Source organism: Dipodomys spectabilis, unplaced genomic scaffold, assembly GCF_019054845.1.
Source record: "Dipodomys spectabilis isolate Male_0828 unplaced genomic scaffold, ASM1905484v1 ptg000071l, whole genome shotgun sequence".
Taxonomy (NCBI): domain Eukaryota; kingdom Metazoa; phylum Chordata; class Mammalia; order Rodentia; family Heteromyidae; genus Dipodomys; species Dipodomys spectabilis.
In genome coordinates this window covers 8,421,891-8,440,127 of record NW_024870748.1, presented here as the reverse complement: position 1 = coordinate 8,440,127, position 18,237 = coordinate 8,421,891, and the positions used below count along the sequence as shown (strand labels likewise).

Here is an 18,237-nt window from a genome sequence, read left to right as displayed (position 1 = left end):
TCTGATTTTTTTTAAAGAGGCATATTTGGAAACAGAGGACACTGATACTGACCTTTTCTCTGAATGGCTGCCTCTTCATACGTCATAGCAAATGCATTTAGGAATTGCTCATTTGTGAGGGCTGTTCAGAGGCCAGGAAAAGAAAAGTGTCCTGGGAATTGACAAGCAGCAAAGCAAGACAGAAAAGAACAGGGACATTCAGACATGATGAATGGGGTCATTTTTGCTTTGAAAAGATTAGTGTTTCCTTGTTTAGGGGACAGATCCATATACACATAGGTTCTTGGTTGAATATATGTTTGTTTCTTTTGACACAGAGGATCCAAAACATACCTACAATTTTAGCTCTCATTTCACTTCTCAGCTACTCGAGTGACCTTTGGAAAGTTCTTCCTCTGTGTTTTTGTTTTATCCTCTGTGAAATAAGAGGGTTATATAAAATCATCTCTTCACTTCCTTCCTACCCTGACATTTGACAATTCTCTGATTTCTAATTGGGTACATTTACACATGTTGTGGTGGAAGCATGGTCATGTATGACTGGAGGGGGTGAGAAATGCCACAATTTCTTTTCAACTGCCAGCAGATTTGTGTGCTTTTTCATGTATAATTCATGAAGTCTTCCAGTTTTTAGCTGTAGAGAGAATTTGTGACAATAAAATTCTGTCCGGTAGGTTCATTTATACGTTGTGTGTGTGGGTAAGGGGTTTATTACAGAACATTGTTAGCTGACAGGGTTCCCCCGCAGGTAGGTACAGGTGGGCTCCTGTTTGAGAGGAGGAAATGGGAGAATAGGTAAAAAAAAAAGTACAAAATATCTTTAAGTAATGGGCTTAATCTGAGTTTGTAAAAAATACTACAAACAGTAGCTTGTCAATTAAATTGCAGTCAATTGATTATTGAGCCTTTTGGGGGAAGAATCACCATGCTATCCATTTATCCGTTATTTCATGAATGGAGAAAGGAGATAGGGTGGAAGCTCTTCCTCAGGATTAGGGAAGAGGAAACAATATAGGAAAACTATCCCATAAATATCTTCCCTTCTCCAAATTCCATGCAGTTGGCAGAGGAGGCCCAAGGATCCTTTGATTTTTATTTAACTTTCATTTTATCTTCCAGAAACCTCTTTACAACCAAAAGGGAAACACTGGGGAAAATGAGGATGCAAAAACCAGAATAAATACAATATTCCTGCCATTCCATTCAGTCCCAGACATTAAGGGTTTAGATTTCTGTCCTCTATAGAAGAATGCCCATTGGTATGTGTCTTTGGGAAGCAATCATTCCTTAATGATCAGCTTTACCAAATCTTTATTGAACCTACATAAGGGTGGCACCAGGACATCAGGGGACTATTGAAGTGCAGTATCAGAAGAGAGATAGTTGTATATAAAAGTTCAATTTAGTTGTATATAAATTAAGTTGTATATAGTTGTATATAAAAGTTCAATTAATTGTTTTAAGAAGGGTGGAGGAAGATGGACAATGATGGAAGGAGTGAGGTTGATTGGTCAACTGTATGCATATATGAAAATGTCACAATGAACTCCCTTGTCAATTATTATACTTCAATAAAAATATTTTTTAAAAAAGAAAAAAGGCAAAGGAGGAGGCAACAATGCTCGATAGGAAATATATTCATTACCTTTCTTGTGTAACTATAGCCCCTCTGTACAGTATTTTTACAATAAAAAACATACAAAAAGAAAAAAAAAGAAAAAGGGAGAAGGGTGTTAGGAGGGGAATATGAAGGAGGGAGTAACACTTCAAAACGGAATGCACTCATTACCTTGCTCATGTAATTGTAACCTCTCTGTGTGGTATTTTCACAATAAAAACTGGAATGCACTCAATACCTGACTTAAGTAACTGTAAACACTCTGTACATCACCCTTACAATAGAAATAAAAGTAAATAAAAGGCGAAAAAGTTAAATGACTTAGTTCTTAATGGTGCAAAAATCATAGGAAATACTTTCTCATTTTACTGTTAAGCATGTTAACTATGTTTGATGCCTGGGCAATGTTTTGTCAACCCTTAGCTTTGTGCTTCTCCACAATACAGATTATTGTGTCTGTAAAAAGAGATACGAGAAAATGAAATTTAGAACTCAGGAAGCACAGGTAGTCATGATCATAATCAGAATCAACTATATGAAATACACAAGGAGCAAGTATATGCACAGGATAAGTTTGTATCACCAATTGTTTTAAAGCAAACAATAGAATGCTTAATGGTGCACTTGACTAGCCAGAATTGGGAAGTTTTTGTCGTAAAAGGCTTCCTGGTGTGGTTATGTTTTATGAAGATGCCATGTCTCACATCCATAGTGACTTTTTAATCAGAAAGCCAATAGATTCTTTTAGTCAATGTTTCAATCTCAGTAGAAGTCTTGATAGTTCATTGTTGCCTGGAATTATTAGTTTATGATAAGATAATTATTGTCAGTGGGTCTGTCTTAAATAGACGGTTGGAGGTTATAAGTATCTGCAAGCTTCTAACCCATCTGAATAAGGATGAAGATTTGTCATCTGAAGTTTCAAGGGAACCTGTACAGTGTACTATGTTCTTAATGAGATTTGGAGATTTGTGTAAAAGGAGGGGGTATGGTCTTCATAATTTTTATATAGTTTTATTGAATGTTCTGAAAGATAGAATTCAACAGTAAACCACAGAGTAAGGATCACAATGACCCAGAATATTAGCAGCCCCTAAATCTCTGTTGAATTATTTCAGAATCACTTTGAAATCTGGATATTGGGACAATAACTGCTTCCTCAGCGGGAGCAGCCTTCTGTACCAAAGCTACTGGCACATCTACGTTTATCAAAGCATTATTCACCATAGCTAAAATATGGAACCAACCCAGATGACCCTCAGTAGATGAATGAATTGAGAAAATATGACATATATATATATATAGGAATTCTGTGCTTCCATCAGAAAAAAATTATATCTCCCCATTCCTAAGGAAATGGAAGGACTTGGAAAAAATCATATTAAGTAAAGTAAACCAGACCCAAAGAACCACAGGTCCCATGATTTCCCCTTATTAGTAATAATTATTATATGTCTAGGACAATCTTAGCAGAAGAACAGGATAGCTCAATAGCTACATACATACGACCATATAAGAGATGCTAAGCGAAATGAACTCCAAGAAATGGACACAAGAGGTTTCCTTTTATGTTGTTCTTTTTTCTTTTGTGTTTTTCCTCGTTTATCCCCTGTATTGGATTTTGGTACCCTCAGTACTATATACTATAGATCGATCGATCGATAGATAGATATGTTTATCTGAATTAGGGAAGGGAAGGGGGAAAATGGTGAGACAAATGGCAAATGGGGAATTGATGCAGCAGTGATACTCACAAGACACTATGTTGGAAATGATCTATGCAAGTTGGGGGGTATGAAGAGGGGGAAATGGGGAAAAATCAGGGAATGAAGTAACAAGTTTGACAAGAAATGTACTCACTACCTTATTTATGAAACTGCCACCCCTCTGTACATCACCTTGACAATAAAATTAAAATATAAAGAAGTACTACTTCATACCAATCTCTGTTCAATAGAGCAATCTCTTTGATGAACATAGATGTGGATCTCCTTAATAAAAGACCTCAACATCAGACCAGAAGCTTTGAAACTACTACAAGGTGGAGTTAGAGAAGCATTAGAAATTATAGGCATAGGAAGGACCTTTTTGAAAAGATTTCTAGTGGCACAGCAAATAGGAAACAGACTTGGCGAAGTGATTATATCAAAATATTTTTTGCATAGCAAAGGACACAGTTATTAAATTAGAAAGACAGCCACCAGACTAGAAGAAAATATATACCAGTAATACATCCAACAAAGGCCTAATAGGTAACATATACAAAGAGCTCAAAAAATTACCCCCCCACCCTATTAAACTAACCATTAGATGGGAAAAGGAGCTAAAGAGAGACCTCTCAGAAGAAGTGAATATGGCAAATAGATATATGGAAAAATATTCAACATCCCTGGCCATAAAGGAAATACAAATGAAAGGTACTTTGAGATTCCATCTCATCCAGTTGTCTAACATAGAGAATCTGAACAACAAATGCTTGTAGGGATGTGGGAGAAAATGAATCCTATTGCAATGTTAGTTGGAATATAAACTAGTACACTACTCTGGAAGGTGGTTTGGAGGTTCTTCACAAAACTAAACATAGAACTTCCCTATTTCTCAGCCATACCACTTGGGCATCTATTCAGAACATTATAATGTACTATTTGCAGTTATTTCTTTTTTTCCTTTGGTTTATGCCCTGTTGTCACTGTTTTTTTTTTTTTTTAAATTTCTGTATCCTTTGTCTTGCATATAAGTTTACCTGATTTGGGGAAGGGAAGGATAATCACAGAAAAGGTGGGACAAAGGGTGAGCTAATGCAACAGTGATACCCACTAGACACTATGTTGAAAATGAACTTTACAAAACTTGCGGGTGCATAGAGTAAGTGGGAGGTATCGAGAGAAAATGAGAGAGGGAGTAACACTGTTCAAAAAGATAGGCACTCATACCTTACTTATGTAACTGTAACCCCTCTGTATATCACCTTTACAATAAAAAGTCAGGATACAAAGACATTTGCATATCTATGTTAATTGCTCCACTATTCACTATACACAAGATATGGAAAAAGCCCTGATGACCTACAGTAGATGAGGGGATCAGAAAAATATGACACCTATACACAATACAAATTTATTCATCCTTTAGAAAGAATAAAATTATGACATTTGCAGGGAAATGTATGGACCTAGAACAAATCACATTAAACGAGGTAAACCAAGCTCACAGAGACAAATGGCACATGTTTTCTCTCATATGTGGAAGTTAGATTGAAATTTTAACTGAACATGATTATCTATACAAGACTCTAGGCATTCACATACAGATTAAAGGATGATCCCCTAAGGGGAGGAACCCAAAAGTGTAACTTCTCAATACAAATTCTCAAAAAACAGAAATTAAGTGTTTTGCTTTTGTTGATGTTGGTCGTGTTTTGTTTTGGTTTTGAGTTTTTCCTTTTTTTTGGGGGGGGGGGGGCAAAGTGTGTGTGTGTGTGTGTGTGTGTGTGTGTGTGTGTGTGTGTGTGTGTGAGTGAAGAAACGAAGGGAGGAAGAGTGAACAAATGCCATCATGATATTCAGTGGAAATGAATGTGGAAATGAACTATGTAACTTGTGGACAATGATGGGAGTGGGAAATGAGGAAAGTGAAGGAAGAGGTGACATTGTCCAAAAAAGAAATGCACTCATTATCTGACCCATGAAATCATAACCCCTCTATATAGCACCTGAATAATTACAATAAAATTATATTTTAAAATTTAGAAAAAATGCAATTATATTGTTTCTAGATAAGTGAATGGAACTGAGGTCATCATGTGTCTGAGATAAGCCAGGTTCAGAAAGGCACATATTACACATTTTTTTCACAATATGTATTTTCATTGTTAGCCATTTCTGGTCTGCAAATAAGTTAAAATATTCGAAAATCTGCTCAAGTTGGAAACCTTTCAGTTTTTATTTTAATCTACTGATATTTAGATACCTTCGGCGGGGTGGGGGTTCCAGTGGATTTTTTTCCTGTTAAAAATGCTGCTATTAAATAGATCTGAATTTCACATAAGAGTTCTATCTTTTCCATGTTACACATTTTTACATATATGTGAAATGTTTTATCTAAAAATATGATATGACATGATTACAAAGGAGGACTGCTTGTATGAAAGGGAAGGGGAAAGGATAAGATAGTGGATGTTGAACGTGATAGACATGTTACACATATGCATAACCCCAGTAAAAAAATATTAAGGGTTGGAAAGGAGGGGGGTTAATGAAAAGCAATAAATATAGGATGGATTTGATCAAAGTTAAGTATATGGTGTGTTATAAATATAATGATGAAATGCAATTGTACAGGAAAGGTGGATGCTATAATATGCAATGTTCACATATGAAAATAGAACTAGAAAATTTGATTAGGCTTGTGGCAACAGGGGTAGGTGGGATAAGGAGAAAATGTTGGAAGAGTTAACCCTGGTCAAAATCAAATCCCTTTCCTTTTACAGTTTTTTGAAGGTAATATTTTTTTTTGTTTGTTTTGTTTTTTGAGTCCCGGGTCGTGGGGCCTGAAGTCTGGGCCTGGGTTGCTGTCCCTCAGCTCTTCAGCTCAAGGCTAGCACTCTCTACCCACGTGAGCCACAGCACCACCTTTCCCGGCTTTTTTCTTTTTGCTTATGTGTTGCTGAGGAATCGAACCCAGGGCCTCAGGCATGCTAGGCAAGCGCTCTACTAACCACTGAGCCACCTTCCCCAGCCCTGAAGGTAATATTTTTTTTAGATCTTTTTTTCTCACTATTATCCTGAAGTAGTTGTATAAAGGGATTACAATTCCACCATTTCCACCCCTGCCATCATTCTTCTACCCCTCCCCTCTCTCCTAATTCCACACATCCCTCCAAGTTACCTGGTTTCATTTTTACATGTGTATATAGAACATTATGACCTGTATTCTTTTGAGCAAATAATTTACAGTTTGACAGAATAAATAGTAGGAAGCTGAAATTAAACAAATGAAACAATGTTTAAATACCTATTTCGACGTTCATTTGAAGAGATAACTATTATTATTCAATTGATTTGAGAGTAACAAGTGACTACAGTAGCACAGGTGAATAAATAAACAGCTTAACAAGATGCATTCTGCCAGGGAAGCTGAAACATATTTTGTTGGGAGGTTGGTCAAGGGGAAAAAGGGTGGCAGAATGAATAGAAAGAGGGAAAGCAGGCAAACATAGTCATTATATTCAATATACATATGTAAAAATGGGAAGTACGTAACTTCAGTGTATGGATGAGATTGGAGCGATGGGGGAGAGAATGATGAAAGAGGTAATGGGGTGACATTGATCAACATGTGTTCTACTCATAAATTGATCTGTTGAAATGAAACCTCCTTTCATAACAACCTAAAATTAAAAAAAAAGGACATTGAATGAGATAGTTTGATCCTCTTTCTGTACTCTAACTATTCAAACAGTCTTTAACTATTCTTAGAATTGGAGATAGTTTGCTTCCCTTTGAAAATAATCATTAAGGGGTGGGGGGAGGATTGGGTGTGGTTGGGGGGGGAGGCTTGGAAGGGATGGGAAGGGGAAACAAAGGAGGAGGCTACAATGCTTGATATGAAATGTACTCATTATCTTGCCCATGTAATTGTAACCCCTCTGTACAGTTTTTTCACAATAAAAAAAGAAAATAATCATTAAATTTTATCTTGCTTTTTCCTCAAGGAAGTAGCTAGAATGTTTAATTTTAAGAGTATCCTATCAGAAGAGACATAATGAATCGACTATGACTTACTCCATTCTCTGTTGCCATACTAGAACAGTACAAACTACATACATTAGAAGCAGCAGCATATATGTGGCTCATGACTGTGGATGCTGGGATGTTCTCCATATAGTGACACCTTGCTGTATCATAACCTGTAGAAAGGCTAATGAGCATGTTTGAGGCATAGTCCTCTTGACCTAATCACCACTTAAAGGTCTAATTTCTTAATTCTGTCAACATGAGAATTAAATTTAAACTTTGGAGGGAGCATTCAAACCATAGCCAATGCCAGAATCCCAGAGCTAGAAAAACACAATAAGGAGGTTTGCATTTTCTTTATGACCAGGGATATTGAACATTTCTTCATGTACTCATTGGCCATGTGTTACTTCTTTTGACAAAAACGTCTCTTTGACTCAGAATCCTGTGACACCATCATGCCTGGGCAATTATTTTTGTAGGATATTATAAACTAACAATAGAAATAAAGCTTAATCTAAAGAGAATCAATTGGGTGTATAAAGTTTACTGACCCTGAGTTATCGGTATGACATGGGTTTTTGACTTAGCACTCACTGCATGACTGAACAGGTTATTCAATTTCACATTCTGTGTATGTGAAATCAACTTGTTTATATGGTGAATTGCCCTCTTTCTAATATACTCCCTGAAAATGTAGAATTTTTTGAATCTAAAAGAGTATTTTTATATATGTAGTATACAGAGAGGATTTGTACAGAGTTACAGTGTGTTGACCTATAAAGCCACTAGTAGTGGCTACCATTTACCAGTCTATCAGCTACCATTTTACTATTTTCATCATAGATAAAAGAGAGGGTAAGATGGTTAAATTTCAAATAGTTATGAATAGCCCAAGAATTTGATCCAATTTTGTTTCACTGACAAGTCAACATATTTCTTACTTTATAGTAATGCCTTTCATACATAACATGTTGCCTCTAAAACATCATTGACATTTAATCCATTGAATCTTGTAAGTGGAATTAAGGATCTGCAAACCTTTAGTCCAATCTTATTTGTTACTGATGAGAAAATTGAAGACCAGAAAGTGAATTTTATTAGCTGATTTGTGTCAGATCTGAGGCCACTTTTCATCTTATATTACCTGCCCATTGCTGTTTCTCATTAGAGAGTCTAAAGATAGGATTTGATCATAAATTGGTATAAATATGTAAGTATATATCTTGCGAGGATCTTAGGCCAATAAGTGTGTGAAAATAGAGTTGACTGACATATGGATGGAAAGCATTGGTGGAGGATTTGAAAAAAAATGTTTGCACAAGCATAAGATATGATTACAGAAAGAGAGCCTATTTACACAGTGACCTTTCAATTAGCCTCAGCTTCCCTCAGGGAAGAATGATTCTGTATTCTATGATGTGCATTGCTTTTCCCTGTTGGCTCAGACTAGCTGTTTATATGGAAAAAAGAAGCTAAATGCCTCAGTCTTTCTAGAACGAAAACAATGGGGAGATAAATGAAGTGTTGAAGGTGTCCTTGGAAAAAATAAGAAGAAATTGTAGATGAGTGCAGTGACTTTACAGCTTTTCATTGAATCACATAAAGACTGAAGGGGAGCAAATAACAGACTGGCCCCTTTCACTGAGAGCCATTGGTTTGGGACATTCCCTCCCCCCACCCCCAAACATCTGACCTATTTTGATGTATTTGCCTGTGGCCTAAACTTGAAAAACTTCAGGCAGAGAGACAAGTTTTTCTTTGAGTAACTCTATATTGCATTTCACATTTCTGTTTTTATGTCTGCAGAAAGAACACACAATAAATTTGTGTAAGAACATAGCAGGCAAAAAAATCAGAGCTGATGAATTCCAAGCTTACATAAACTAAAGTTCCCAATCCTGGGTGCTTTTCTTTTTCCCTGTCAGCAGACTTAGTAAAACAAGATAGATAGTCTGAGTTCTCCTAACTCCTGTCCCATTACTCAGGGATTTTTGGAGACTAGGCATTGTGATTGCTTTGTTGAAATAGAAGAGGATTTAGTGGACTATGGTTTGAAGGGAGAGAGGCTGAAGAAACGATGGGCAGCATATCAAAGAGACAATTGGGATTCACAGGAGATATATATGCAGAATGCAGTCCCCTTACTTTCCAGAAGCCACTGTAGGGAAGCAAATGTTCATGGTCTTCCTGACTCTGACAATTTGATCCTACTACAGAGCCAGAGCAAATGCTTCTTAGCATTCATCTTTGTTGACTAAAATTATGGAATTTGAATCACTTGACTGAAGAAGATATTGCAGATAGCCGGAACTCTGGGTGCCTAGCTGACCTTTTTAAGGTACAGTCATGTTTTTATGTGGCTTGAGGTTATTTTCGAAATACATTTCATTTGGTTATTTCTAGTGATTACATAGCCATATAGTCTGCAAATATTTAATAGTGTCTCTAGCCATCTTCTAGATACTAGGCAGTTGGAATTTTTCATGGAGTGCCCTTTTCTCTTCGAACTGCTCACATCATTCATCAATCTCTATTCACCTTTAAAGATCCAAGTTCAGCCCCACTTCTCCTTTGAAATCTTTCTTGTCTCTATCTCTACCCTGCTGCAATCACACAAATGGAATCAGTCCCATTTCTTTTTTTTTTTTTTTTTTTTACTTCTTTGTCTTTATTTCCTCATCGACGGCCACTAGGATTAGGTACTGCACACTAATGAATCACTTAACAATGTATCTTGATGTACAGATGTACATTATACAGTGGAGACATATTTAAGCAGCAGTGTGATGTTTCTTATCATTTATTCCCATTTTTTTGGATTATGTCTTTGGAGGCATATTCCTGCAGATAGAGCTACCTTGGCAAAGAATAGGTGCACATCATCAGAGTGTATTCCAAAAATGTATATTGACTCCAATTTTTTACATGATCGCCTGCAGCTTTATAGTGGTTGCCATGTATATACCTAACATGTTAGGGGAAATTTTGTGTTTTCATTCCTATGTTCCTGAGACCACATGTTTTGTTATGGGATTCCATGTTTGGTGTGTTTCCTACTGTATATGCTATCTGTTCTCTTTAGTCAAGGAATCAGTCAAATGATTTCCTGTGATTTCTTCAACTATTCTTACTAGAGTATTAAAAATTCTGCTCACTATATGTATTATGCATGGTAGTTACTGCACCATTGTTCTTGATTTTTTACAGCACATTATTCAAAAGATTTTTAGTCACACATTTAAATGTATCATCCTTGTTCTGACCATAGTACTCTCATTTTGATACTTTTCAGTAGCCATAACAGCTGAATAAACAATGCTCTTTGGTTTTCATCCCTACATTTCACAAGATAGACTTTTACATTTAGCTTGTTGCTTCATTTGAGACATATTGAAGCATATGATGTGTGCAACATACCCAAGTCACTTCTCTTCTCACTAATACGGGTTTCCTAATATTTATTTTTAAATACTCTGTGTGTGCACATGCATGCATGCATGTGTAACATACCAGAGAAGTTTTAGCAAGAATTTAGCTCCCTCTTTTTTCTTAATATATATTTTTATTGTGAAGATACTGTACAGAGGTGTTACAGTTATATAAGCAAGGTAATGAGTCCATTTCCTGTCGAGCATTGTTACACCCTCCTTTATTTTTCCCCTAACCATCCCTTTCTGGTGTAATTTCCTCGACCAACCATTATTTTGAACCTAATATCAGTCTTATGTTACAGATGGTTTCATGATTAAGTATAAAATTTAAGGAGCTTTCAATAATGATTACTTTAAAATGATATGTTTTGACACCTTGATCTTCCTATAATTGCATATGAATTACATCAATTTATTATGGTGTACAAATGTCCTGCAAATTTTTAATTGATATTGCATTAAATCTATACATTAACTAAAATGACATCATCTTTCTTGTATTTGAACTTTACTAGTCAAATGTAAGGTATCACGGATTTATTTGTATCATTAGTTCCATAATTCTGATTTTATTATTTCCTTTGAGCGTATTTCTTTTGTTACTGTTAAATCTTTCAAGGTACATTTTGTTGTTGTTGGTGGTCCTGGGGCCTGAACGCTGGGCCTGGGCACTGTCCCTCAGCTCTTCAGCTCAAGGCTAGCGCTCTACCACTTGAGCCACAGCACCACTTCCAGCTTTTTCTGCTTATGTGGTGCTGAGGAATTGAACCCAGGGCCTCATGCATGTGAGGCAAGCACTCTACCACTGAGCCACCATCCCAGCCCCTTTCAAGGTACTTTTAAATTGCTGATCTCATCCAGTACATAGGCTTCTATGCCATGGGTCACTGGAAAGATTTAGATATAGTCCAAGATGATTGATTTATAAGAGACTTCTTTTGGTAAAAGTTTTATAGAATATAATTAACTTATTATGTAACACATATAGGTAAAATGTAAAATTCATCAGTTTTTCAAACACATGGTTTTGTAGCACCATCACTATGACTAGTTTCAAAACATTTTCATCACTGTCCATTCTTCTTCCCCCAAATGGTACCTCTCATTTCTGTATCATTCTTCAAGACCCTGGCTACTACTACTATGCTTTCTGTCTCTATAAATTTGCCTGTTTCTGGACATTTCATATGATTTTAAAAAAGCATGTTTAAAGAAAAACAAATACAATAGTGCTTAAGATTTAAACATGTGTTGAGCACTTTCATTATTTTAATACGATTTTATTACTTGATCTTTGAAACCATTATGTAAGTTAGGTTGTACTATTCCCACTATAGAAAAGGCAATTTCTGGCAGAGTTGCTGTAGGCTCAGCAATTGATGTAGTCATATTATTAGTCATACAGCATATTTTGACCATATACTTTTGCTTACTGGTGGCCAGGAAATTTAAAAAACACCCCACATGTCTTTGCTTCAATGATTCTCAGCACCTTGAACAAACAGCAAACACTAAGAAGACATGTCTAACACTGAAAGGGAAGTGAGAAGTAGAGTGAGGTTTACAGCATGGACTCACAGAACCAGAGAATCTGTTCTTGCAACTTCTTCCATCGGATATTAAGAATGGCTGATGACCTTTGTATGTTATGACTCACAGAGCCACAGGGATTTAGAGCTCAAACCTGGAAAGAGGTTTAGATCAGATAATTTAGTTGTTCCATTTTATTGATGAAGAAACTAAGATTCAGAACAAGCAAGAGATTTGCTCAAGGGCATATAGCTGAAATATACTGACAGGTCTTTCATTTGTTGTTGAAGAAAAAAAATTCCTTCTCCTTGCTCCCACAATAACTTCAGGAAAAATGAAGTAAGCAAAATAGTATTATGCAAAGATTCAGTGAATTCACTTAGGAAATCTGGATTCTCAAACTAGCCAAGCCACTAATTTTCTGAGACTATACATAAGTCATTTGACCTTTCCGGTGTGTGTTTGAACCCAGAAATTAGTGGGTTTGAATAGGTGGTATTTTGAAGCCTAGCACTTATAAAGCACTCAAGAAATGTTATTGAATAGGTAAATATGTGAACCTGTACTTAAATTCGAAATGTTAAGCTGTTTTGGAAAGATTCACAATGAACTACATAACTGAAGAAATGAAAAAAGAGGAATCAAAAATTTTAAAGAACAAGTACTATAAATTTAAATGTCTTTAGGAACAAGTACAAGAGTACATTTAAAAAATATTAAAGGTCACTTCGACAAATAAGAATGCCTCAGTATCTCCAACAAGTAAATATCCAAGCGATATTAACCAAGATAATAAATGAACCCACTATGGTTGTCATCCTGACAGTACCAAGTATAGCATGCCTGGATGGGAGGGTCAAATGATTCCTCTATGAAGTCTAATTTTTATATGTTTGTTTCCTTCAGGAAGAAAAAGCAATTTAATCTTCTTTTAAATTAACAAAGTTCGCCATATTTTAAAGACTAATCATCAGTTACTCACTCAAGTAAAATTTAAATAATGCCTACAGTGCATGCGAATACTAAGGAAAAGAGTTATCCTCAAATGGGAAATTTGCAAAGTGACACGACAGTGTGAAATGAGCATTTGAAATGTTTCTCTTTCTTCTGATGCAAGATATGTGAACAGCCTAAAGCTGTTTGTTTAAGCTTTCACAGGTTGAACTTCCTTCAATGGAGAAGCAGAGCAGATGATGTATGGGTGTGTGGGGGGTGAGTGGGAGTGCGAAGGGTGCAGCTATGTAAGCAGGAGCTGGAGCAGGCAGCAGAAAATGAGCATATTGACGTATTCCTCTTCCCGCTCCCACCTCCCAGAATGGAATAATAATAGGGATCCGTTCCATGTGTATTGTATCACCCTTCAGAGTTTACAGAGTGATTTCACATTCATTATCTTATTTGATGCTCATGCCCAACCTATCAGAGGCATAGCTCCTATTTTTTTCTCCAGTTTCTGACATGAGATATTATGGGCTTTAAGGAGGCTCAATGTCCCCCCACCCCACAGCCTCACTATTGCAGGTCAATAGAAATAAATGCCAGGTCCCAAGCCCATGTCTTCATTTCTGAGAATAGTTCTCTTGCCACTATTTCCAATCAACCCAATATTTTCTCCTTCAGTCTTCTCACTTGGCGGTGTAAATTGTGCAATGTTCTACTTGCTGAGTAGCACTAAGAGTTAATTGTAACAGTTGGGTACAGGAAAAAGAGTGAATCATATGCATAAACTATTATTTCATTATATTTATTATTTTATTGAATTATTAGATGAAGTCTCAGTCTCCATCTACACTGTCAAATTTTGTGAGAGGGGTAGTAAGAGGATAGAAGATGGAGGTTATAATTTCAATGAATATGCATATACATACATACTATATCTCTGACACCAGTGTAATATTGTGAGAAAAAGTGCTAGTAAATCCCTAATACATACATGAGTTTTCATGAAAGAATGGAGAATACACTTTAGTGTACTTAATATGTATCAAGTAGTTTACTTACAATATTTCATTTTATCTTCCCAGTTGCTCCCTGGCATATGTCTGACTAGCTGGCTTCTTTTGCAGACTACATGAAAGCTTACATAGGTGGTACCTATGTCACAGAGCCATTGATTTCCTGAGATTCAATATGTGCATATATGGCTCCAGAATCAAAGCTGTTAGCTACTAAACCAACTAACAAGCTTCCTCTCTCTGTGTGTGTGTGTGTGTGTGTGTGTGTGTGTGTGTGTGTGTGTATGCGTCCACGCATGGACATGCGCATGCTCATAGATGTAGACAAAGTCTCATTCAATAGCCTGGATTGACCTGGAAATTGCATGTCTATCAGGCTAGACTAAAACTTCTAATCCTCTTGAGCTGGTATTATAGATATGTAGTATGACACCCAGTAAAATTTGTATTTTTTGGGGGGGGTCCGGTTGTGGGGCTTGAACTCTGGGCCTGGGCGCTGTAGCTCAGCTCTTCAGCTCAAGGCTAGCACTCTACCGCTTGAGCCACAGCACCACTTCCGGCTTTTTTCCTTTTGCTTATGTGGTGCTGAGGAATCGAACCCAGGGCCTCATGCATGCAAGGCAAGCGCTCTACCACTGAGCCACCTTCCCAGCCCCCAAAATTTGTATTTTTTGATTATTGAAATGGGCATGAGCTTCTCTTCTTTTGTATCTTTCCTTCTTTATATCCTTTCTTTTCTTTCTTTTTTTGTCAGTCATGGGGCTTAAACTCTAGGCCTGGGCACTATCCCTCAGCTCTTTAGTTCAAGGCTAGCACTCTACCTCTTCCAGTTTGTCTGGTGGTTTATTGGAGATAAGAATCTCATGGACTTTCCTGCCAGGGTGGCTTTGAACCACAATCCTCAGATCTCAGCCTCATGAGTAGCTACGGTTACAGGCATGAGCCACCGGTGCCCAGCTTGCTCACACTTTTCTTTCTCTCTTTCTCTTTTTCTTTCTTTCTTTTCTTTCTTTCTTTCTTTCTTTCTTTCTTTCTTTCTTTCTTTCTTTCTTTCTTTCTTTCTTTCTTTCTTTCTTTTTCTCTCTCTTTCTTTTTCTCTCTCTTTCGCTTTCTTTTTCTCTCTTTCTTTTTCTCTCTTTCTCTCTCTCTCTCTCTCTCTCTCTCTCTCTCTTTCTTTCAATGCCAATGCCAATGTCATGCATGGAATTCAGGTCTTCATACATGTTAGGTAACTGCTCTTCCACTAAATTATACCATAGTGTATGACTATTTTTTCATTACTGTTGTACTGGGGATCAAACTCAGGGCCCTGTACATGCTAGAAAAGGGCTCTTCCACAGAACTATATTTTAAGTTCCATTACTTTCTGTTTTAATCAAGGTTGAGATAGCTCTTCGCAGTTCTTTGTTCAGCCTCTAGGTAAATACAGAAATCTTTTTTAGACACCTCTCACCAATAGCTGTACAGTGATCCAGAGAGATTGAGATTTAGTTAAATTCTACACATAGAAATTGAGCTGAACACAACTCTTCTTTGGTCTGGTGCTTCACTCAAGTCTGAAACCTGCTATTTATGTGAAATAGCAAGCTAGACTCTGAGACAGTCTGTGAGTACAGGAACAGCATCAAAAGCCATGCACTTAGTCAGTGCCACATGGTTACAGGTGTTTAAATACTTGGTCCTTTGCTGGGATATAGCTTCTCACTCAGCCCTTGTGAAAGTCACAGTTAATTTTAGATCTATGTTCCTTTTTCCATAAGCACTATCAAAGGAACCAATGAAGTGACGATTATCCTAAAGTTGAATTAATTCTTGGTCCTTCTTTGATTGCTCTTTTAGGGGTTCAAGTGACTATCTTCAAGCTTGAGCTCTGGTTCTTATAGTCACTTAGGAGATTCAGATTTTGCAATAATTGTCCATTGAAGAGATGGTTATAGTCTTGGAAAATCTTCTGTTCACCAACACAAATTATGAATAATAGTGACTTCTAATGTGTCAGAAATACTCTGAAAAACAGTGAAGATATGAGGAGAGATCATCTGTGAAGGTCAAATTAATTGACATATATTATTGTTTTAATCCACATAATTCTTTGGGCATGTTTTTTCACTAAAATAATTTATTCATTGATTTTTCAAAACAATTTATCATTTGATTAATTTGACCAACATTTAGTGAATTAAATGCCAGTTAAACACTAAGCATTGCAAGGATTGGGCATGGTTTTTAGAGGACGAGAGAATAAGATGAATTGTTGCAGCATGAATTTCTAAGCATGTGTAGTTGTGCATTGGTAAAGAGCACAAACCCTCATTTACTAATTTCTTCAACTAGTAGCAAATGACTTCTAGCTCCTGGGTCTTTATTTTCCTTCTTATCTAATTTTTTCCTCATTTTTTCCTTCTCTCTTTTCTTCAGCCCTTATATCTTCTATGATATACTTTGGAAAGTGCATTTTCAAATGGTATTTGTTAATGATTTAATGTGAGTTGTAGATGATGGGACAAATTGGATAGTGGCATATGCTTCCAATGCGGCTGTCTTACATCATCCAATTTTCTCTTATTTTATTTTTACTTCAAGGATATCCAAAAAGTTTTTTAAAAGTCAAGAATTATTCTCAGCTTGTGCCAATGGAGAATTCATCTGTAGATACTGGATTTATCCTTCTTGGTATGACTGATAATCCTCAGCTTGCAGTCCTGCTATTTGGAGTCTTCTTTATTGTTTATGTGGTCACTGTATTGGGGAATCTAGGATTGGTAGTCCTGATTAGGGTAAGTCCCTGCCTCCATACTCCCATGTACTTTTTCTGCTCTAATCTGTCCTTCTTTGATTTCTGTTTCTCTTCCATTACAACCCCTAAGGCTTTGGAAAGTTTGTTATCTAAACTGCAAGCTATTCCTTTCTTTGCATGTGTGACTCAAATGAGTTTGTTTATAATCTTTGCCTCTGCTGAATGCAATATTTTGGCTTCCATGGCCTATGACTGCTATACAGCCATCTGTCATCCACTGCTCTACCATCATGTCAAAAAAACATTGTCTCCGCATGGTAGTAGGATGCTACCTTGGTGGGTTAGTTAATATTGTTGCTGTAACAACTTCCATCACACAACTATCATTCTGCCAACCACATGGCATCCCACACTTCTTCTGTGATATTCCCCCACTGTAAGCACTGGCTTGTTCAAACCCCTGGCTCACCCATATCTTGGTTGTTGGATATGGGGGATTTACCCTGGTTACTTATATTGTGGTGATTTTTGTCTCTTACATATCGATACTTGTGACTATCCTGGAAATGCCCTCATCTTCTAGAAAACAGAAAGGCTTCTCCACCTGTGCCTCCCACTTGACTGCTGTTGGCCTATACTATGGGACAACTATGTACACTTATTTACAGCCCTCTCAACATGGCTCCAAGGCTGGAAATCAGATGCTCTCAGTGTTTTACACAATGATGATTCCCATGCTAAATCCTCTCATATATAGTTTGAGAAATCAAGAAGTGAAAGCTGCCTTACTAAAATTATTGAGATATAACCTCTGATCTTCTGCTGTGTACCTCAAGAATATAATAGGTCTAATAAAGACTTGCTCACGTTTTATTCAGTGTTTCCTTTGCCTACAAATGAAAGCTTGTTAGGAAGAATTCAATTGCTCTGGCAGTTTAGAGGAACAGAGGAAAATTATATGAACAAAATAATATGCACTTCCTGATGAGAAATATTGAAGAAGAAAATATGTAATTTTGTGCAAATAACTTTGCTAATCTGACCATTGAACCTGTATGTATGATAGTATTGGATAAAAGTTAAACTAATGCCAACATATCAAGAAAGTTAAAACATACATAATTTCATAATAAATTACAGAAGAAAGAATGGATGGTAACTGAGATACAATAACCTTGCTACCCTGTACATGTGCTTATATCATGAATTTACTTGGTGCACTTTAAAC

General features: G+C 36.6%; 1 pseudogene; it reads left to right on the top strand.

The window, feature by feature from the left end:
- Nucleotides 1-16,905: 16,905 nt before the first annotated feature.
- On the top strand, nt 16,906-17,824 carry LOC122109951 (annotated as a pseudogene).
- Nucleotides 17,825-18,237: the final 413 nt, after the last annotated feature.